Source organism: Pinus tabuliformis, chromosome 6, assembly GCF_031772625.1.
Source record: "Pinus tabuliformis cultivar Carrire ecotype Pingquan chromosome 6, CPIR1, whole genome shotgun sequence".
Lineage (NCBI taxonomy): Eukaryota > Viridiplantae > Streptophyta > Pinopsida > Pinales > Pinaceae > Pinus > Pinus tabuliformis.
The window spans coordinates 1,043,426,996-1,043,452,577 of record NC_142292.1 but is presented as its reverse complement, the minus strand read 5'-3'; positions in this window follow the sequence as shown (position 1 = coordinate 1,043,452,577).

Below are 25,582 nucleotides of genomic sequence, written 5' to 3'. Positions count from 1 at the left end.
CTGCCATTACCAGTAAATGCCACCTTCGACCTCGAACTGGCTAAAATTGGTACTGGCTCCTCCCCAAACAACAAATAGCGCGAATTAAACAACCACCCAGGAAACCCTAAACCACTGGCGGTCCAGATTGAACAACAATAGCAGGCGAAAAACCACAAGAACAACAGAAACCCTGTTCCAACCATGGATTCGTGCAAGCAAACAATGGCGGACATCAGCTCAACCATGGCGGATGAAGCGCGTAGGTAATGGAGCCGTCCCACGCCATCGTCGATGGAGGGCTTCGAACAAACACCGGACCCGAACAGAAAACCCACAGGCAAACCACACATCACGGCAAATAGGCGGAAACGAGCGGGCGGAAGGTCGACAAACGCTGTTTTATTGCCTGACACGTTGCACAACATGTGGCAGCCCACGCTGGACGCGTGTCGTACAACTTCATGTGGTGTCCACGTGCTCGTAGGCCAGGTGGAGGGGAGGGCGCACAGGTAATGGCGTCCCTCCCCTATATTTAAAGATTTTTCTCAGTTTCTTTATATTCTTTGTTTACTGTGAATAATTTTTTTAATATATATACATATATTTATTTATTTAAATTACTACATGTTTTTTTTTTTTTCCAATAACAATACTAATTATATATATAGTTGTACATATTATATTATATTATATTATATTATATTATATATATATATATATATATATATATATATATATATTTATAAATAATATAACTATATATAATTTAATCTTATTTTTCCATATTTCTTATATAATTCTTTTAAGACAGTTTCAACTACGTTATACACTTTTTCAAATCTTTATTTAAAAAATGTTCTTATTCCACCAGCACATCATATCAAATTACTATATATTTGCTTAAAAAAAATTAAATACTACTTTCGTAAAATTTATATAACTATATCTAACTTTGCATCTATTTTTTTCCTATCTTTTCATTATTTTTATACTAGCGAAAAGCATACTATATTGTAATTAGTTTAATTAAATTTTATTATAGTTGTGAAATATTTAAATATTAAACTAAATATTTGTTAATTATAAAAATAATTTTCAAATTTTATAAAAATTATATTCCAATTTTATGATTGGTTAAGTACATTGATATGACTAATTTTATGGGGTTTGAAATTCATTTTTTATAAATAAAAAATTATTAAAAAAAAAAAACCTTAACGTAACACCTGTCAAAAATATTAATTACAATATTAATATGATGTATGCACAATGTACTTCATGAACGCAAGTTTTCGTACCAAAACTCAAAACTCTGTTTTAATAAGGTGTCACGCGGTAGATCAACTTAAATAATTTTGACGTTTGTGATCATGGTGGTTAACGTCCACTGAGACCAAACATTGGTCTATCAGACCTAAAGAAACAAATTATTTATTTTGATTTAAGATTTTATTCCTATGCTCAAAAAGCTTGGAGAGAAGCCTCCCGAGCTCACTATAATTTTGACATTGTAAAAGGCTAGGAAGGTCAGTATTGTAACAAAGATTGTGAAACTGAGATCTAATGTGGTTGTACGCGGGGCACTCTAAGAGGAAGTGGTTTTCATCCTCGATGTTCCTATTCTCACATATATGGCAGATCCTTTCCATCCATGGCGTTTTAGGAATTTCCCAACGACCTGTTTCACTATGAAGCTCATGAGAATTCGTTCTAATCTTTGCTATATTGATTTTCTTCTTTGAGCTAGTTAAAATAGAGAGATACTTTTGATCTTCTAGGGTGGGGTTGATGACCTTCTTATAATAACTTAATTTTCTTTTAGCCGCTAAATCTTTCTCACACCACATTTTTTCTTTGAACTTAGACGTAACAATATCTTTAATGTTATTTATGTTTTGCAATGCATCATTCTCGTTGATCCCCGAATAGTTTAACCAGGCCCTTGTGTCTTTATGCCACCCCTGATTGAGCCTTAGGTGGTTTTGGCTGGAATTTAAAGCTAGCTTAGGAAGTCTATGATCGTCTATGTTATTGAGTTTGTGCTTGTAAAGTAGAAACCTAATCATAGATGGGCTCTCAATAGGGGAAATACCTGCTTCTATAAGGAGAATAGGATAGGGTGTATTACTTTTAATTTTCAGGTTATAAGTTATAAAACACTTCTGGATTTGCTCAATCTTTCTCCATGATTCTCTGGAGATGCTGAAACCCCAAACCTCACAGCCATATAAGATAACAGGAGGGACTAAAGTTTCAAAGAGGAACTTCTTTTTATCCCACATTACGAGGTTTGTTGTTTTACAATTATTCTCAAGACCAAAATAAGCTTTCCACCCCCCATTAATCCTTTTCTCAATGCTATGGTTCCAGTTGAGCTTGTGATGAATATCAATTCCTAGGTACTTGTAAGAATACACTTCCTCCAAGTTATTATTGTCATACATAAAATTAGCGTAAGTGTCCTTCTTGGATTTGATAATCATAACTTTTGTTTTGTCAATGTTAACAGTCATACCCATGGTAGAGCAAAAATCCTTAAGAATCCTGAGTTGCTTATCAAGATCAGATGGGCACCTTGCCCAAAGAACAATATCGTCAGCATAGAGAAGAAGGATGATGACTATCCAAGCTAAGATCGTGCCATCACATCTTGCTTCCTCTAAATAGCCTTCAAGCTTATCAATGTAAATGCCAAATAGGGTAGGGGAGAGGGGGCAACCTTGTTTAAGTCTGATGTTACACTTAATATCTTTCGACCACCCCTCATTGCTCTTTAGCTTGGCAATTACATTCTTGTAGAACCTTATAGCGGCAACTCTCAACTCGAGAGGAACCTTTAGCTCTTCTAATCTATTCCAAAGGTTTTATCTAGGAAACGTATCGAAGGCCTTTCTAAAGTCCACAAAGCAACAAAATAAATTGGATTTATCATTACGACATTCCTCCACAATGATCCTAAGCATAACGAGGTGGTCTGTTGTTGAGTGATGCCTTCTGAAACCTGCTTGGCCTTTAGCCTGCTTACCTTCACTTTCAAGCCATATGCTTAACTTCTTTTCCAAAATACTACCATATAACTTGGCTAAGAGAGCGCTGATCATAATTGTCCGATAATTAGAGGGGTTATTTGTATCCCCGCTTTTAAAAATAGGGATAATGAGGCTCTTAGTCCAAGGTTTAGGGAACCCTTGCTTGACTGCTTGATTGAAAAGCTTGTGAATGTGGGGGATGAGGACAAGACCTCCAATTTTTAAGATTTCTGCCTGGTAACCTTCAATGTCCTTAGCTTTCCCATTAGAAAGGCGATTAACCCCAAACTTAATGTCTTCTAAAGAGAAAACTTCTTTCGTTGTGAGCAGGGTTTCCAAATTATCCATGACATTTGGAGATTCATAAAGCTTTTTACGATAGGAATTCCAATCGTGAAGAGCAATTTTATTATTATCTTTAGTCTTCCTAGTCAGAATCTGCCTCCAAAATTTCTTAGGAGCTACCTTAGAGAGGTGTAAGAGATTTTCCTGTCTTTGACGAATGTACTGCCTCTTTTTCCTTTTAGTTAGGACTTTGTATATTTTTATCTTGTCCATTTTAAGAGATTCATCAACAGCTTCCTTAATTGCTCTCCTCGCACTTTTACAATATTTGTCATACCATGGATTGGTTTTGCTATTTCTTTTATTATTTGAAACTTCAATTGAGAACTTATTAATAGAATATGAGAGGGTTGTAGTAAAATTATGATAGAGGCCTTCTATGTTGTCTATACTAGATAAAGGAAGCAAATTAGTTTTTAATTCATTTAGAAAGAGATCATTTTTATTTCTATCAAATATTAAGTTCTTTTGGATGTAAGTATTATTTTCTGTGGGAAATCTATGCATGACAAAATTGAGAGTTATAAGTAAAGGCCTATGATCAGAGTCAGGTTCATGGTCGTTTAAGATGTCAAAATTTATTATTTCGTTGTATAATGGGAGATCGGAAATAACGTAGTCTACCACGCTGCTACCAAGTCCATGGATGCATGTCATCTTGCTGGAATTGGGCCACTTCTTTAGACCGTTGCAAATTATGAGATCCTGAGCACTATAGAGCTTGACTAGCTCCGAACCAAACAAATTTTCCCCGAGGTCTTTAGAGCTCCTTTTGTACCTACTAGCTAGAGTAGGGTCTTTGTCTAACCAAAGAGGATTAGGGTTGGAATGATTGCCTAGAATAATAGCTTGGTTGTTTGAAGTTCGAGCATTAAAGTCACCTATTAAAAGGATATTGCCGTCATTCCTTAGGCTAGAAATATCATTCTCTAAACCATTGTAAGGGTTAGTTTTATCTAGATTCTTCTTCTTATAGAAGTTAGAATTGAGGGGGGGGGGGGGAATAACATATTGCTATGTAGGACTTTTTATTATTAATGTCTCTGATCTCTATCCAACTATATTGGTTGTGAGGGTCGTTTTTATAAATCCTATTATGGGGGGAGATGTTCTTCTTAATGTAACAAGCTATTCCCCCAATGCCTCTACGGGAGGATCACTTGTTCCAGGTAGACCATAGCGTAAAGCCATCTATGTTAGGGACCTTAGATTCTTCGTGCTCCCAAGTTTCAACAAGAAAAATAATATCAACATCATTTGAAACCCAACTTAGCTTGGGGCCTTTGTTCCATGGGAAGCCCTGACAGTTCCAAGAAAGGATCCGGAGCATGTTTATTTGCTATTGATTACTATCTTTCTGGTTTCTATCTCGAATAAAGGCTTTTCTATTTCTGATTATTGCCCATTTTCCTTCCTTTCTAGCTTCTTTTAAATTTCGAACCTCCTTTCTTAATTCTGCTTGACCTTCTGGAATGAGATCTTCATTTAGGAATATTCCCGTTCCTTTTAGACTTGAGGTTCCTTTTAGGATTAGTCTTCCTTTATTCTCGGTTAATTTCCCCAACCTTGTTGCTTCTATGAGACACACTGTTTCAATTTGTAATCTATTATGTAATTATGTCTGGGCTAAGGCTAAAGTATCCTCATCTACTTCCTCTTTTAAACTGAAGATTATAAGGTTCAAGGCCCTTTTGTTACGTTCGTGGTATAATTCTATTATTTTTTCATTTCATCTTTAATTGGTTTGATATCTAACTTATCTACCACATTATTTAGGGTGAGGCGGCTATTAATTTTTTCTTTTAGTTCTCTAATCATGTATTTCATTTTAAGGCTCTCTAAAGTATCAGCATCTCCTTGCTGGGATGGTTGGTTAGTATCTTGGTTTTGTTTTTCTATAACCTATAATCTAGTCTCCATTGCCTCCATTTTATTCTCCAGTAGTTCTATTTTATTTTCTATTTGTTTTTGGATCGCGTCTTCAAGAGATGCAAAGTTATTTTCCAGCATGGCTTCTAACTCTTTTTGTAGCTTGGCTTCTCTTTCTTCTCTACGTTTCTCTAAAGACTCTATATACTCATAAAGGCCTTGTAGAGTAACTGTGCTAGGTCTGCCCTTGGTAATCTTTGGTAACTGTGGTGAAATATTCATACTTGAAATTATATGAGCAAATATGTATTAGAAAAAGAAAAAGATAAGGAATGTGTGCACCTAATATCAACAAACCTGACTGCAGATCACCCGTGCCCACCGCAGCCCACAGATCAAAGAATATATGCGAAGAAGATATAGAGTACGTTTTTAACTCTTTCACCGAGCCTCAGAACTCTTTCACTGAAGAATATATGTGAAGAATATATAAAGTACGTGTTTAACTCTTTCACCGAGCCTCAGAACTCTTTCACCCAAGTATATATAGAGTACGTGTTTAACTCTTTCACTGAGCATCAGAACTCTTTCACCGAAGACAATATGCGAAGAATATATAGAGTATGTTTTTAACTCTTTCACGAGCCTCAGAACTCTTTCACCGAAGAATATATGCAAAGAATATATAAAATACGTGTTTAACTCTTTCACCGAAGAATATATGCGAAGAATATATAGAGTATGTTTTTAACTCTTTCACCGAGCCTCAAAACTCTTTCACCGAAGAATATATGCGAAGAATATATAGAGTATGTTTTTAACTCTTTCACCGAGCCTCAAAACTCTTTCACTGAAGAATATATGCGAAGAATATATAAAGTACGTGTTTAACTCTTTCACCGAGCCTCAGAACTCTTTCACCGAAGAATATGTTGGTACCATTCCATGACCTTCTTTTTCCTATTGAAACACATCATTTGTCTGCCTTTTTCCTCCATAGATCCCTTATATTCCTTGAAATTGATTAGTTAACAGTATTATAGTTGTTAGTTTGCATTAAAGTTAGTTTATGAGTTTTTATGTTAGAAATTAGGAGTTTTTAATAAAAAGGTTACAGGAAGTTACAACATCCTGTAAATGGTTCATCATCTGACATGTGGCATGACAGGCAAGCTAAAGCAAGGAATAGGAACGAAAACTAGAATGTACAAGCATGGAGAAACATCGATCCTACAACGAATCCAACACTCCTTGTTATGCAGTCAACGCTGGTCAAAGCCCCAACCTTTTGGTGACAAATGTAGCAACAGCCATAGGTTTCCAAACCGGTTTCGTTTTGTTTCTTTTTGGAAATCGGTTTTGAATGGAAATGATCCAAAAATCATTCCATAGTAAAAGCAGAAACAACAGCATAGTGAATGTACATTCAATCCAAATGAAAGCTGTGTATTTTTTGTTTTTAAAAACACGGATATAGTTATAGTTACATGGTTGTTGATCTATATATATCGTTTTGAAAAACAGATCTTTTGTATGATCTTCAGAACTTAATACTAGAACTCGATTACAGTCACAGTTTCATTATAACATTGTTCATGCGTTAATACCTTAGTTGCTTGAGCGTATTCCAGTATACCGTTGAAACGCGGACGGGCCCTGCGTGGACGGGTATACTGTCATTTTCCATTTCATTAGCAGCTTTTGAATATTGAATAGCATGCATAGTGATTAGAGTTATGCTTATGATTTCGTTGATTCAATTAGCAATCCTTATGAATGGTGTTTATGGTGATAGCTTAAAGGATTTATCATTAAGATCATTGAACCATATCTCGTAAGAGATCTGATCCATCGTTATATTTTTAAAGCATCTTCATAAACTCTGTTTGCATGTATTTAAATTTGTAGTATGCTTTTGATCTTTCATGAATGTTGAGTGTTAAATGCTGAGTGTTAACTAGACAGAGCTTTTATGCACAGCATCCTTGTAAGGGGATTAAAATCTCGGTCTAAGCAATACATATTTCCTTTAGGACAGTTAGATGAGTTGAGTGACCTGAGTGTTAAAGTGATAGGGAACATATCTTAACCTTCTGTAAAGAAGTACTGTAACCTACCACAATGAACACTTAGTTAGGAATCCTTTATGTCTATAGATTTTAGACGCATGCCTCAAAGTTTACTTACCCTGGTTGATAATAAATTTAGCCTAATCTAGCACCCTAGGTTTGTCACTATAGAATATATGCGAAGAATATATAGAGTATGTTTTTAACTCTTTGTGTTCCTCATATCATACATATATTTAAGACAATGTGATGTCATAAACAAAATATAAAAATCATTGAGATCATATAAAGTGATTGTATATTATTTATATATAAGAGGATGATGATTAAAGTTCATAAAAATGGAATATGGTTTATATTATCTTAATAAATAATTTGAAATTTTAATTTTAGGTATGAGAAACATACAATTAATTATACTTTCGTTAATTATGTTTAAAAATTTAATAATATAATAAATATTTTTCCAAATTTAAATATATGTTAAAATTTTTATAGGTATTTTCAAATTTGGCTAAAACTTAATGTTATTAAATTATTTATGAGAAAATTTATTTTTATTTTAATAATGTTTATTTTCTTTTTACATTAGTTAAAATAGGTTTTCCAAAATTAAGTTAATCATCTTCATATAATAATGATTATAATAATAATAATTTAATTTTAAAGTTACAACCAAGGCAAGAACCAAATTTATGTTTAAGACTTTTTTTTTGGGACTAGAGACAAGCTTCCATGCAACGATATGACTACTAAAATCTACTAAGATGCACATTGATGTGAATTCACCTCTTACGTTATGTCATCCTATCTAAGGTGGTTTTGGTTAGAATTTAAAGCAATTTTATTAAACCTCCTCTTTTATTTTATTTTTTTTCCATTATTTTTTAGAAATATTGCATTGCTAAATCTCAAATCCATATAAAATAATAAATTGCCAAAAATTTTGTTTTAATTTTTAAATTGATTAAATATTTAAATTTTATTTTAAATTTATTAAATGTTTAAAATTATTAAATAATAAATAACACATTAAGAATGTTTTATCTTGATTGATTGTGAATTTTATATAGTTTGAGTGGGCCTAATGGTTAAGAGCATGTGTTTCCTCCTAAGAGGTCACAGGGCCTAATGGTTAAGAGCGTGCATTTAAAACTAGAGGGGGGGTAGAGTATGTATGCCTTCGTAGACTTAGAACTCAAAGGGGGTCTCATACACCAATTTGGTGTACCTCAAAATTGGATAATAATAATTATCACACTCAAAGAGGGCCTCATACAAAGGGGGTCTCATACACCAATTTGGTGTACCTTAAAATTGTATAATAATAATTATCACACTCAAAGGGGGTCTCATATAAAGGGGGTCTCATACACCAATTTGGTGTACCTTAAAATTGGTTAATACCTTAAAATTGGATAATAATAATTATCGCACTCAAAGGGGGTCTCATACACCAATTTGGTGTCTAGCTTGGCCGTGACCTTAAAATTGGATAATAATAATTACTATAAATATCTTATTTGATTATCATAATAATTTTTACCTTTTTTATTTTCTATAATATTATATGACTACTAAGGCTACGAAAACATACATACTCTACCCCCTTTGGTTTTGAACTTCTTAGGAGGAAATACATGCTCTTAACCATTAGGCCCACTTTATATGTTTTTTCTTTAAGAAATATATTTGTTCATGTATTTTCATTTTTTCTTAGTGTGGGTCAATTCATAACTATATAAAATAGTTACTTGTTAAATATAGAAGCTAATTCAACATCCAATGAGTCCTTACACTTGAAATTTGAAGTTATTTTAGTAAATTACTATGTATTACGCATTTACGTTTGACCAATTATATTTTAAAGAGATAATTAAAATATATAGAAGAATTCCATTATGTATTATGCATTTGCGTTTGGTCAATTATATCTTCAAGAGATAATTAAAATATATGGAAGAATTTCATTTATTTTAGGGGAGAACTCCACGACAAACCTTTAATGATATTAGAACAAAGTTGGTTCAATTTGGTTTTGAAGTGCTTTAAACTAGAGGAATGATACATGATAGATACTTCAGAACAATATTTCTATTAAAAATAAGGACATGATTTATAAGTTGATTGAATATAATATATATTTAAGAAAAATGAGACTATTTTGAAGTGATTTATCTAGAGGAATTATTTCTCTGTCTTTCTTTGCATGTCCCCAACGAGGTCGGGATATAAGGAGTTAAGGCTTGAACTGGTAGAACCTTTGCAAGACTAGCCTCGCAAATCCTGACTGCCTCCCATGGCAGATGAAAATAAAGACGAGGGGGCAGGAGATCCTATCAAAATCTTGCTCGAAGAGGCCCTCGAACGACAAAGGAATGCGATGATGGACAACTTTGCCCAGATCCTTTAGCGACTACCCAAGGGCGACACATCTACTTCCAACAGCTACTCTGGAAGTGCCACACCATTTAAGGTACAAGTTAACTTTGACATTCCCATATTTGAGGGTCAGATAGATGTAGACACCATAGATAAATGGTTAAATATGCTAGAAGGGTATTTTTTTGTTCATGATTTTTCCGGCCGGGAAAAGATTACTTTCACTCTTCTCAAAGCCGCCCCCCACGTCAAGGACTGGTGGGAAACCTACTGCGAGCAGAAGGATGAAAGTACGGCCTCACTGTTTTCAGCCGCACCCACTTGGAATTCATTTTGGACTGCCATCAAGGAGCAGTACTACCCTATCAGAAGCTATGAGGATCAATACATAAAGTGGACCACGCTGCGGCAGGGAAGGGACCAAGACGTGCCGAAGTTTACCAATATTTTTCATACCCTTCGCACAAATTTGGGTATCAAGGATTCAGAGCAACATTTGATACTCAAATACCGCAATTGCCTGCACAAGTACATCCAGGATGAAATAGAATTCCTGAACATCTCCTCGCTCAGCACGACATACCGATATGCTATCAAGATTGAGCAACAGTTTAAACAGAAGAAGCAAGGCTTTGGATTTGCGAATTTGAAGCAAGGGAAAGGTGCCCCCAAACCGCAGAACAAAGGACAAAGCCAAGGCGAGGTGACCCAAGACAACTCGCCAAAGTTGCAAGGAAAGAACAATGCCGCAAAGCTAAAAAAGGACATGGGAAAGTAGTGTGAGTTCCATAACAGCTCCACTCGAAACACAAGTGAATGTCGGGCCAAGCAATCATCGGTGGCCGAGCTAAAGGTTTCAGAATCAGATGCATGTTCTGACTCTGAGTCAGAACCCGACAAGGGGAATGACAAAGGGAAGCAGATTATCGATGCAGAGCCCAATGCTACCATTGCTACCATGAAGATCCAAAAGGAGGAAACCAAAGATCCAGAGGAGGAGGAGTGTCTCTTCCACTCCCAGATGTGGGTAAAGGGCTCCCTGCTACAGTTCATTGTCGACAGCGGGAGCCAAAAGAACCTCATTTCGGCAGAGGTCGTGAAGCGACTGGGCTTACTGACCACAGCAAATCCACAACCATACACCATCAGGTGGCTTCACCAAGGAAGAGATCTTCGCGTGAGCCAGCAGTGTCACCTTCCATACAACATCAAGCCCGTCAAAGATGAGGTATTGTGTGACGTTGATCCCCTTGATGTTTGTGATGTATTATTATGACAACCATACTTGTGGAAGCGACATGCTGTGTATGAATCAAGGCCTCGTGCTGTTATTGTTAGTTTGGGAAATAAGCTGTACAGGATACCGGAGGTAGCACCTCCTACCTCCATCTCTTTGGTTACTGTAGAACAATGAAGTAAGCTCATTTCCAAAACCAAGAAATTTGTTTGCCTGATGATACACCCTCAAGGAAAGAAGAAGATGGTTGCCACAACCTCCAGACAGGGCCCCTCTGCACGACAACTACAGATGGACAAGGTCGTGGAGGAGTAAGAGGACATCTTCACCTCCCCTGCAGTGGTTCCTCTGCACTATCAGGTAAACCACTCCATTGATCTGACCCTAGGTGCCCCGTTGCCCAATGGACCAATATATCGACGCTCTATTCTAGAGAACGATGAAATCAAGAGGCAGAATCAGAAGGTGCTGCAGAAAGGTCACATCCATCCGAGTTCATCACCCTGTGGGAGCTCGATTGTGTTGGTATAGAAGAAGGATGGGACTTGGAGACTTTGTATTGACTATCGGGCGCTAAACAAGATCACTATCCATAATAGGTACCCGATCCCACGGATTGATGACCTCCTAGACTAACTGAAGGGGGCAAAATATTTCAGCAAGATCGATTTGAAGTCAAGATATCACCAGGTACCAATCGAACCCTCCGATGTGTGGAAGATTGCCTTCAAAGCCAAGAAGGGCCTTTTCAAATGGTTGGTTATGCCTTTCGGATTGACGAATGCTCCTGCAACCTTCATGAGGCTAATGGATGACAAGTATGGCTGAGTGTCAGGTCCCGAGGAGTCATTTTATAAGGCGGTTTCCAAGGCTTTGCGGCCATTCACCAACTCATTTGTAGTGGTATACTTGGATGACATCCTGATCTTCAGCCAGAGTTGGGAAGAGCACCTCCACCACATCCGACAGGTTCTCCAAACACTGTGGCAACACAAGTTATGTGCCAATTTGGAGAAATGTACTTTTGGCATGACCTAGGTTCAATATCTGGGATACATTATTGATGAACGGTGGGTGCTTGTGGATCCAGCCAAGATCCAAGTCATTTGGGATTGGCCATCTCCAACCACTTTGACAGAGCTCCGCAACTTTCTAAGTCTTGCCAACTTCTACCACAGGTTCATGTTGGGATTTTCTCATATCACTTGGCCCTTGAGTCAAGTCACCAAGGGAGGAGCGAAAGAAAAATTCTTTTGGTTTGAATCTCAACAAAAGGCATTCACAGAGTTGAAAGATCGTCTCTGCTCGGCACCAGTGCTCACATTACCAGACTTGCAACAACCATTTGAGGTCGAGACAGATGCCTCTAACTATGCTATTGGGGCAATCCTCACTCAACATAGGCATTTAGTGGCATATCGCAGTGAGACACTTTTAGACACAGTCCAGAAGTATCCCACTTATGACAAAGAGATGTATTCCATTGTGCAGGCCTGCCGACAATGGAAGCATTACATTTTGGGGAAGGAAACGATCATCCACACAGACCACCTACCCTTGCAGTTCATACAGACCCAAGGGAAATTGAAGAATGATCTTCATCAAAAGTGGTCTACATACCTGCAACAGTTGCATTTGAATATCAAGTATAAGAAGGGAAACACCAATAATGTTGTAGATTGCCTTAGTCGACCACCGATCATGGCAATAACCACCATTCTCAAGTCTTGTGGGCACGAGATTTCTAATTGGTCACTTCTCTACAAAAGCGACCCAGAATTCAGCCACACATACCACACTCTTGGAGGGTCAACATGTTCCAAATTTTCACCTCCAGCATGCCCTGTTATGCCACTTGGGTCACCTTTGTGTTCCTTCAAGTAAGCGTGGCAAGATGATTTGGGAAGCACACTACAATCGGGTTGTTGGGCATTTCGGGGTCGAGAAAATAGTGGCAGTACTGCAGAAGTATTTCTATTGGCCGAATCTTTGACAGGATGTCGAGAAGTACATCGGATCATGCACTGCCTACGCCATTGCCAAACTGACCATCAAGAAGTAAGGCCTCTATACCCCGCTGCCTACCCCTAGTCGACCTTGGGAATCCAACTCCATAGATTACATGTCGAGCCTTCCTTCTACTAAGCATGGAAACGACTGTGTTTTTGTGGTCGTCAACAAGTTCTTGAAGATGGCCATTATGGCAGCCTGCAAGAAGAATATCACAGCAGAAGCCACTGCTAAACTCTTCTTTGAACGAGTGTGGGTACACTTTTGGATCCCACAGTCTATCATCTCAGATCGGGACAACAGGTTCCTCAATACATTTTGGTCCAGTCTTTGGTCGATGCTAGACACCAAACTCACTAAGTCCACAACCTTCCATCCTCAAACTAATGGCCAGACAGAGGTTGTTAACAGGATGATCGTACACATTTTGCACATGTACAACTCAAAGCATCCACGCACATGAGATGAGAGCCTCCCTTATGTTCATCATAGCTACAGCCAGGCTCTCCACAACTCGACTGGCCATAACCCTTTTCAGGTGGGCTTGGGACTCCAGCCACTATGTCCCATTGATGTGGCCATGCCATTTGCAGCTACTCACGTAGATTCGGCTCATGTCTAGTCTGAAACAGATAAGGCAAACAACTTCATTGAGCACATCCAACATATTTGCGAGCAGGTCCATGACATTCTGGAGAAATCAAATGCCAAGTACAAGTAGCGACATGATCAACATGGGGTGCCACACAAGTTTTAGGTGGGCGACAAAGTCTGGTTGCATTTGCAAAAGGAACGCCTTACTGGAGCCTATCGGAAACTCAAACCAATTCGATATGGTCCTTACACCATTACCAAGGCTGTGAGAGAAAATGCATTTTAGCTCAACATTCCCCCATTCCTTGGCCTGCACCCAGTGTTCAATGTGGACCACCTTCGGCCATACTTTCCACCATTACTAGACACATCCGACATTGCAGAATAGCTCACACTCACAGAGTTAAATCCAGATTGCAGGGAACAAGCTACAACTGATCGGATCATGGACACAGACCAAGCACAATTGCCAACAGAATATCCAATTGTATTGAGTTGTCAAAGCAAGCCAACTCCTTCACCAGGGCAAGTGGCTCACCAGGGACCAAGTTCAGTAGAAGTTTCCTCATCTCATGGAGGAACTCAACGCAATGGGGACCATTGCTTCCTACGGGGGGAGGAATGGTCCAGGTGGATATTGGTGGCCACCCGCCAAGTCCACTTGGACCCCCACCATTGTTTCTTTCAGCTTTTCAGTTTCCTTAATTGTAACACAATTTACTATTTTTAGCAATTTTTCGGGTCCTGATATTCTGGAGCTGTTTTGAGGCCCCAAACGACGTTTTTTTTTGGAAAACTGGGAGCAACATGGGTCCATGGACCGATGTTTCTCTTCCCAAAGTTGTAGTTCTTGGATAGATCTTTCTAATGAGATATTGTGCGTGTCGAACGCAGATCGTATGCCAAAGTTACGACTTCGGGAAGTTGATGTACCAATTTACCCAAATGGGGCCCACAGTTTGGCATTTCATCTTCTAGGGTTAGGTTTTTGGATGTTTAGGGTTTTCCATTGTTTCTCAACAATAAATAGGCCTTCGAGCCTCATTGTAACACATTTCAGAGGCATGTAGCCGCCACATCTCTTCTCAGAGATAAGCTACCATCACCCTAGCTAGTTTATTTCCATTTCTGTTTGTAAGCATATTTCAGTGCTTTACAGTAATGAAATGAAGTATTATTTCTGCTGCATCTCTATATGTATGGTTATATCTGTAATTTGTTGCGTTCCTGTTTAAATCTGGATCAAAATAGTATTTTTCATAATAACATATTGTCACCCACATTAATCAATAAGGTAAAGAATAATGTAATAAGGAGGTTAAGAAGGAGGTTATTATGGATTTGCATTTTGTTTGAATTTAAAAAAAAAATTGAGTTTCATTCAAATTCATTTTGATATTAAAAATTATGTGGTATTTTTATATTAAAAATAAATATAATTGTTTTTTGGAGTGTAATTTTTTTTCTTTAAATTATTAATAATAATAATTTTATTTAAAAATATTAATAAAAAATATTTAAAATATAATTAAATAATTAAATTTTTTTATTAAATATAATTAAAATTAAAAAAAACCAAATTTAATCTAAAACATAAAAAAAATAAATGTAATTAATATCATATTAAAATGTCAAATAATTAAAATTAATGGCTCAATCTAACTATTATACATTTTGAGTTTTTTGTTTTGTTTTTTTTCTTTCTAAAATCCAATCATATAATTTTTAGTGAAATTTTGATTTTTAGTTATTTAAAATCCATTAGAAATTTTGATCATACATATTTAGCAACAATTCAAATAGGCAAATGGAAAATGAATATAACAATGGGGAACGAAATGCACCAAATTCAGGATTTTTCACTTCTGGGTACATAATTCTCTCTAGTCACACATCAGGCCTTGGTATGTACCATGAACCTGTTTTTTGTTTTTTTCTCAAAAGGCATATGCTTCTAAGATTTTGCAAGTATCGCTTGTTTTGGTTTTTCTCACCTATTTTCAGATTCTATTCTTGGTAAGGTTTTGTAAGGTATAGATTGTATCCTGCACCTTTGCAGTTTGTCTTCTTATCGAGCTGAATATATTAGCTCTCTATCTTTCTGTTTGTATTGGGACTCAATGGTTATAATACAATCATGCTTTTTTGTACTGAAAAAACAACTCAAACTTGTGATTCCAACAAACTTTACCAAATTTGAAAAAAAAAAATATTAGCCAATTACTTTTTTATAAAAAACAAGTACTAAATAACAACATTGTATATTACACTTGTTATATTCTCATCTACATACTTAAAAAATATATTAATTTTAAATTAAAATTTTAAACCATTTTGAAAATTTGAAAGGGTGACCAATAACCTTACTTTAACCTAAAATTTTAAGTTTCACGAAGCCTAAATTTCGTCCGTGACACTTAAAAAATACAAATTCATTGAATGGTCTCGAACCATGGAGCCACCTTATTATAAATAATTTGGCAAACCAACGAAGATCCATTCAATTCAAATCACGAGATTGATTTATTCAGCCTTGTGATTGGTTAGATATAATAGTGCAAAATTAAAAAACGTTTTGAAATGTTTTAATATATTCACCTGCCATTCAACTACCCACTAAAAATAAGAAAACACACACACGTACTAAAAGACAAGTTTGATGAGCAAAGTGTGCAGAAGTTTGTTATGGTCAACGTGTACAACAAGGGACGATAATTTCACGTGTGTTGCGTGAGAAGTTGATAGAGTAGAGGATGACGGGGCCAATAGAATTTAACTCTCACTCAATCCTCTTTACAAAATTATTGTTTAACACATAAATTCTCTCCTACCCTTACAAAGTTTGGATGGTGAGCTCTCTCAATATTGACAAGAAGGAAAAAGACAAATAAATATTTAAGATTATATGTTGCTTAAGTGATGTCCATAGCCTTGCTTAATGTATATGTGGGGAGGGAAAATGAAAAAGTTGTTTCATACCTAACCAATAAACGTCAATCATATCAATCAATTTATTGTTACAAAATTTAAATTACATCTATTCTATGAGTTATATATATATATATACATCTATTCTATAATATAATATAATATTATATTAAAATGTATATATAGTATATATTTATTTGAGTAATATATATAAAACATATATATATGTTTTAAATATTGATAATTATAAATTATATTATTTGTTGATGATTCTTAAGAAGGTAGATTTTCACTTTTATAATAATAATAATAATAATTATAAAGTTAAGATCAAGTAAGATAATAAATTCTTGTTCACGGAAAAATAATTCAATCTGAATTATGGTTTGAATTAAATATTGATAATTACAAATTATATTATTTATTGACAATTTTTAAGAAGGCAGATTTTCACTTTTATAATAATAATAATAATTTTAAGGTTAGGGTTAACTAAGATACCAAATTCTTGTTTATGGGACAAGTGACTCAATCTCAATTGTAATTTGAATGCTAAAGTTTACAAAGGTGTGCATACTCAATCTTCTTTAGATTTGAACTTCTAACCTCTTAAGAAGAAACATATATTCTTAATTATTAGGCCTATAGCTCATATTAATCTCATATCCTTATAGATTTTTAATTTCTTTTGTAAACAAAAAATAATTTATCACATATTTGTTTTCAATACCTAGTATGGAAGAAAGGTTGTAATAAAGCATTAAATAAAACATGATAATAAAAAAACATAATGTTAACTGAATTAAAAATAATAATAAAAAGTAAAAATAATAAAAGTACAAAGAGATGTTTTGACTTAATCTTACATTTAAAAATAATAAAATAAAATATTAATAAATTAAAAAAATAGTAACAACAAAACATATTCCAATATCATAATTAAAATACTTCAATTTCCATCTTAATTTTATATCAATTTTATATACAAAGATAAAGTAATTGAAAGTAAAAAAATTATAATTTTGTCTATAATTGCTTTCTACTTTTTCATATAAAGGAGGTGTGTAATTCACTCACTACTCAATATGGATTTGCCTCATGACATTTAGAAATAATATTTATATTACTATTAAGTATGTAGGAGATATGTAATTCCCATTTTAATTTTATATCAATTTTATAGACAAAGTAATTGAAAGTAAAAAATTCTAATTTTATCTATAATTGCTTTCTACTTTTTAGTATAAGGGAGATGTGTAATTAATTCCCTATTCAATATGAAGTTGGCACACATTTAAAAATAATATTTATATTACTATTTTTTTGTAATTAAGTAAGAGACATTATATTACCAAAAATATTTTACATAGAGTACATTCAGAGAGTAACTATGAAGGTTGGTGATCAAAAGAGAAGAAGTCCACAGAGTACGAAGGCCAAACTGAAAAGGACTAGAGATGGACCATCTGCTCCTGAAAGGGAAACTAGATGGTCCTTCAAAATGATAAAAAAAATTGATTGAAAAACATTGACCAAACAAAAATGTAGATATGGCTTACAAAAGTGAACAACGAACCTACAAAAAAGATGTCTGCTAGTGTGGCCATCAAAACTTAAATAACAGAGTAATATGAGGAGAGATATTAGCAAATACATCATAATGAAAGACCTGGTCAAGCTGCTTGCTTGCCCCTGGAACTGGTTGGCACCTACTGCACTTTGCTGTATCCTTCTTCGCCAACTCCATTATTTCCATTTGAACCTTCTTTTGCCTTTTCTTCAATGATAAGGCAACCATAGGAAATATTTTCTTGCTGAGAGGGCTCTTCATTAGCAGTCTAGGTTGCGTTAGTGGGGGACTTCCTCGAATTATCGACCTTTGATTCAAAGTTCTAGCTAGGAGAGCCTTGGACCATGGGACCTTTTCCTTTCACTTATGTTACTGGAGGACTGGGGGGAGGAGGGGAGCTAGGATGGTGGGAGGAATTTATATCATCAAGGCTTTCCAAAGAGCCGAAGGTTGCTGAAGTTATAGGAACAAACGAGAAATCAATGCTTATGGCTTTGGATATGTTGTGCCGTGTCAGACAGGTGTTGTTGAGATGAACACCCACCTCTGCCATCCTTTGTCTTTCTCCTCCTCTGGCTTCCTCCACTGTCTAGAGGTGGCACACTAACAAATTTTGAACTTCCTAATGACCATCGCCCAAATGTCTACTCTCCTCAGCCTCCAATGAAGCCACCCTGCAATGAATGTGGATAGGAATGTCTAGGTAGAACAATTCCACATTTTCATCATGCTAGGGAGAGTGGGGTGGACACCCACGTCCTCAGCCTCCTCATATTGCTTTTCCCCTCTCTCTAACTATGGTAGCTAGCTAAAATTTGATGAACCTTGTGCAATGGCCTTTAGAAACTGTGGCAGGGAGAGTGGTGGTTTTGTTGTGTCTATAAAATTCTATCCCCTACAAGAAGGAATAAAGGAGGAAATAATGATACTGGAGCATGCATATTAACTAGCGCATCAAAGCTAGTGTAAGGCCAATCATAAGGAGGATCAGGAGGAATGATCCAAAAATTCCAAATTAACTGGAGCATAACTTTCCTAGAGGACTTTTACAGTGCATGCGTGCCATTTGGATGCCTCATTCATGTTGAGGAATCAAGTTGCTTTTAGATTAGGGTAGATTTCTCTTACTTGATAATTACTTGTGAATTTTTGTTGGCTTCTTATTAAATTTATGTTCTATTCTTCATCAAGCAATTACCAAAAGTACAAAAACATGAAGATCACAAGAGAAAAAGAACACAAGAAATTAGGCTCCAAGTCAGGTCAAAACCCCAAAGGGGAAAACCTAAGAAAATGCTCTTTTTATAGAATCAAATCAAAGTGATATATCCAAGACCCAAGACCAATACCAGGATTTTTACAAAGACCCAAGTCAACCCTCCTTAAATCCATCTCCAACAAGTCATAGTAAAAAAAAGTCAATGTTGGTCAAATCTCAGAAATCTTGTCATCTCCTAAAATTTCAGCCCCTAAAGTTTTGGGCTTGTAGTAGCACAAAAACTGGCTCAAAAAACTCGCACGCGTGAACAGAAACTAGGGCAGAAAACAATTTTTTTTCTCTCCTTTAACTTTTATCTCTCTCTTTCTCTAACTTTCACTAAAATTTCTCCTTCTTCTTCCACATAAATCGAAGTGATAGATGGATGATCAAATGAGGTAGAACTATCTTGTATTTATACATGTCTAGGAGGTCAAATGGATGCCTCTTTAGGTCAACTTGGTCTTTGTGGTGACATTTTTGACTCTTTGACTAGAAAAAAGTTTTTTCTTGTTCTTTTACAAGAAGTCCAAATGGGACTTTGACTCAATTACATTTCATTGACTCATGATAAATTTTCTTTGACTCAGTTGACCCTAAAAGCATGAAGAACATGCTTTGACTAGAAATAAAATAATAATAATGAATATAATAAGTACATGTATGATACATTTGAATTTCATTATGAAGACCAACACTAGTTACATTTTCAACACTCCCTCTTAACTAGGGCGTTATTCATAATGACACAACAAGATACTCTCAAATTGAAATATTCTCTTAAGGAGCGATTTAGATTGATAAGCATCATTATAACCAACATTTCCAAACATAGCAAGGCCTTGACTAATAATATCTATCTCTCCACTAGATCAGAGCACAATGTTGGGAGGCATAAATTTGGATACCCCCCACCTCTCTTGGCACATATCCTATTTGAATGCTCACCAAGTATGTCCTCACAAGGCTATTCTTATCTTGGATACCCTATCCTCAAAGAATATCATTCCTCGATACTATTATTATCTTGGATACCAATCCTCAAAGAATATTGGTCCCAAAAATTTATCCAATGCACCATTATCCCTACTAGTTCCTTGACTAGGATTATGAATGTTAGTCCTAGCCATAGTGCATGACACATGGAGAATACAGTGTCGACCCTCGATCCCTCTCAATCAGGGAGGAAATCCTCAGTCCCTCTCAAACAATAAGGAATAACCACAATCCTAATATTTTCTAAAAAATACTCATCAATACAACAACTAATTGTTCTTCTGAGGAGACATTGTTGTAGTTTCTTCGGTCCCATCTGCATCATACTCTCGAACCATAAAACACCTCGAACGTTTCCTCGTTCTTTAACAATATTCACACCAAATCCAACGTGTCATCAAATAGTTCATCAAACGTCTTATGGATCCAAACTTGCACAAGCCTTCAGATCTTCATCCTTTGTAACAAAATTATGTGTTCATGCTTTCCAAGAAATTATATCAACTTCCAATCATTAGCAATATCTTCATCATCATCAATACTGTCAATCAATGTGTTCCTGGATCGAACCAATCAACTGCTGGTACCAACGATATTAGAACGCTTCAACTTCTTGCCAAAAGGGTCTTGTCATTGTTTTGTCATCTTGTCATTTTGATCATAAAGTTCTCTGAATTTTCTGCCAAACTTCAAGTAGTATTGTATCTATTTAGGATCTATCATTTTCTTCTTTCTAGTTTAGATAGGTAAACTTATTCCCCTTTTTTAATTAAATCTTACTTTCATGTTGCCAGCTAATTGACTTCATTTGATGCATGCTTCAAACTAATTTCTTCTTGTCTTCATGCTTTGCTATGTTCTTCCAAATATTCCAAATGTTAGTTAAGCTTATATAGATTTTATCTTGACCTGCAACCTTTATTAGAAGACTATGAAAGAATAGAAGGTAAAGTGCATACACAAAATAACAATAGTAATAATTAAAGAAACTAGGTATAAAATATTTTTCCTTTTGAGGAGAGTCAAATCCATCTTAATATTAGACCTTTTCATTAATTCTTGTCCTTACATCAAGATGATGTCATTCTTGTCATTCTCAAGAACTAGTTTTATTTATTTATATATTATTATTATTATTATTTTACATATATATATTTTTTACAATGGAAACAATTAGTTAGTGTTTTTGTTTCTAGGGTTTTCTAACTCAAACCTTTTGTTAGGGTTTACAAACCCTATATTCTCTAAAGTTTCCAAGATATGCCTTTGCAAATTCTACATGCATATTGATGGGTTAGTTGTAAAACCATAGAGATGTCAATGACAAGAAATTTATATAAGATTTCATTTCTTGATCATAAAGACCTAGATTCCTTATGCAAGGAAAGAATTTGTTTGCTAACATATCAACAATCTATACAAACCAATTTTCTAACACATGTTTCATCTTTGAAGAGATTGCTAGCTTTAACCATGGCCTAAGAGACTTAGTACTATTGCTAGCATAGATGATTAAAGATTATACATACCTCTTTTAACATTACCTTCCCATCATTGCAGAAATCTGATCCTTTGACCTTCTCTTTGACATGTGTCATTTTCATCCATTAAAGATACTACAAATCAAACTTCAATGAATCAATTTGTTTGATGTAATTCGTGACTGCTTCATGTACTGGTATCATAGGGATAAGCTTCAAATGTTAATGCCACAGTTTTTCCATAGATCTTCAATGTCTTGATTTATATTCCTTTGGGTTTCTAGCTCTATCTTGGATTTATTTATAGGTCAGTTTTATTGATGTAATAGGTCCTTATTTTCTGTATTGGGATGGAGGTAACATAGACGCTTCTCTTCATAAAACTTCACATAACTTGTCACAACTCTAAAGTTATCGACTTCTATTGATGAGTTTGGTACCTTTGATAGAATATATATACTTCAGTTTTTCAGTGTTCAGTGATTCCACAAAGTTATGAGATGATCCATATGGTTTGATTCCTTTCACTTTAGATCACAATGCATTCTTCATATAAATTTTGTCCTTCATTGCTTAGGTGTATAACCTCAGAATATAATCATAGTTCCATAAAAGTTTTATATGCCATTGCAATATAATGTCATCGTAGGGTTCATATTGGTCATAGGTTTAGGCCATTATTTTTGTCGTGATCTTGGTATAGATGAAAATGGATTTTCAAAAGTTAGGATGTTGGTCTCTTAACTTACATAGTGATATTGTCTTGATTCATGTTGTAGGAGAATAATGTCATAGGTATATTTCACATGCCACATTATAGTAGGGTCCTCGCATTCCTTCCAAATTATGTCATGTTCTTGTTCTGTCATAACTTGTTCTGTCTGTAGCTCGTATTTGGAGAAACATGTCTTAGAAACGTGAAACATAGAGACAATAGAATTTGCTTTTATATGCCTCAGATTTCATGTCAAAATATTTGACCTTCTTAACAAATATTGATATGAGGCTTATACTAGGTCTTGATTCTAGACTTCGCTCTTCAAGATTTTGGTCTTTGTACATTTGTTCACAGAACTTGGATAGGTGATTCAAATTTCGGTCAAGTCACTAGAGAACTCAAATTTGTGTCTTAGATCTACAATAGAGTTTAAATGATGTCACATAATTTTGCATAGTTCTTCGTTCTAGGTACCATAGAGAAATGTTGCCATAGTGAGTTTGAATTTAAGTTTTAACTTCTTCTTAACTCTGTATACTTTGGTCTTCGTCCTCTTTCATAGAATTTCCAATTAATGTAGATTCTTTGCAAGGTTTCATGTCATAGATAGCCCAAAGGAGTGTTGTGTCACTATCTAAAGAGACTCGAATAAGATTGCTTACCTCATAGATGTATATACAATGAACTGTTAATTGCTTCAGAGGTTTTTAATGAACTGGATAAGAGATTCTTTCTTATATTTTTCCTTGTCTTTAATACTCCATCCTAATTATAGAAAATTTCTTCCAAGTTGTCAAAGAAGGAGGAGCTGATGCAAGAATGTCACGAGAGAGAGAGATAGATATGTCATCAACAATACGAGCTTCAATCCTGCTTTCTATTGTTTCGATGGAGGAATAGATAGAATCTTCAAGTAGTCTTCAAATAAGCCAACAAGATGTGATATTCAATCTGCCTTCCCCCTTATCCTTAGCTCTAAAACCATGTTGAGAAATCAAGATGCTTGTAGATTAGGGTAGATTTATCTTACTTGATAATTACTTGTGAATGTTTGTTGGCTTATTATTAAATTTATGTTCTCTTCTTCATCAAGTAATTACCAAAAGTACAAAAACATGAAGATCACAAGAGACAAAGAACACAAAAAATTAGGCTCCAAGCTAGGGAAAAATCCCACAAGGGGAAAACCCAAGAAAATCCTCTTCTTATAGAATCAGATCAAAGTGAGATATGAAAGACCCAAGACCAAGTTTAAGATTTCTAGAAAGACCAAATTCAACCCTCCTTCAATCCATCTCCAACAAGTCATATTCAAGTCAAGTCAATGATGGTTAAATCTCTGAAATCTAGCAATCTCGTGAAATTTTGGCCCTGTAGTAGCACAAAAATTTCCTTAGAAAACTTGCATGTGTTAATAGAAACTAGGGTAGAAAACAAAAAATTATCTCTCCTCTGACTTTACTCTCTCTCTCTCTCCTTTGGGTTTTATTGAAGTTATTTCTTCTTGCACATAAATTGAAGTGATAAATGGATGATCAAATGAGGTCAAACTATCTTGTATTTATACATGTCTAGGAGGTCGAAAGGCTGCCTCTTTTGGTTGACTTGTCCAGGAGGGCCGACTTGGTCTTTTTGGTGACATTTTTGACTCTTTGACTTGAAAAATAATTTTTCTTTTTCTTTTACAAAAGTCCAGATGGGACTGTGACTCAATTACATTTCATTTACTCATGATAAATTTTCTTTTGACTCAATTGACCCTAAAAGCATGAAGAACATGCATTGACTAGAAATAAAATAATAATAATGAATATAATAAGTACATCAATGATACATTTGAATTTCATTATGAAGGCCGACACTAGTTATATTTTCAACAATTCATTTATGGATTGATTATTGTCCTGCAGGGCTTGACATGGCACGTCGATTGAAGGGTCACCCTGATTCAAGAAAATAATGATATTACTATTAAGTATGAAGGAGATGAATAGTTTATTTTTTATTATATGTATTAGGTGCGTCGTCTTGATAAGCCATGGTATTGGTCCATGCTATTGTAACCAAAGCTATATACACGTTTAGAATTTTCATGATAAAGTGGGGGCAAATTTCCATAATATTGTTACAAATTTTTTAAAATGTATATATGTTTAACTCATATATATATATATATATATATCTATTAATAATAATAACAATATTAGTTTAAAATAAAGTTATAATTTAATTAATTTTAATGCTTTATGGATTTTTATTTTTATTTTTCCTTTTTATCCTAGGCAATGTGAAATGTGTTACGGGTAAGTTTTTTGATTCTGATCATGGATTTATGCTTTAATTTATATACTTGCACTAATAATATTGCATAATTCATTACATGTTTAATTGGCACGTGGTATATATATATTGCCAATTATAAATAAAAAGTAAAATATTTCAATATCCATAATAAGCAACATAATTTATATTAGTTTTATAAAGAGAAAGATAAAGTAATTGAACAAAAAAAATATTCTTATATTTTACCTATTTATTGTGAGGGAGATGTGTAATTTATTGAAATAATATGGAGTTGACATGTGGCATTTAAAAAATATTAATAACAATAAAAATTCAATGTGGATTATTAAATATATATATATATATATATATATATATATATATATATATATATATATATATATATATATATATATATATATATATATATATATATATATATATATCACAACAATATCATAGGTTGATATTGAGTAATAACCATGAGAAGGAGATAGAAAAGGATGGAGATACGAATCCCTCTACGGTTGGCGCCTGATATGGGCTAGGGTTTCACCTGCAGAACCTGTGCCCATGACGAAGGCTAACCATCCTTCACAGATCGCCTTTGCTAACCCCTGATGCCGTTTCTTTTTGGAGCCCGTTTTGCTTGATCCCATTTACCCTCCATCGATGCCTTCACTCTTGCTCTCATGATACTGCCGTGACATTGCCTACTCCCTTTTCCACAGTCGGTTCAGCATTGACAATGACAGTTTACAACTCCCAGCTGGCACGTTGTTTTTGGAAATCAGTTATGGAGCTTGATCAGGTTGACTACTCAGACGACCC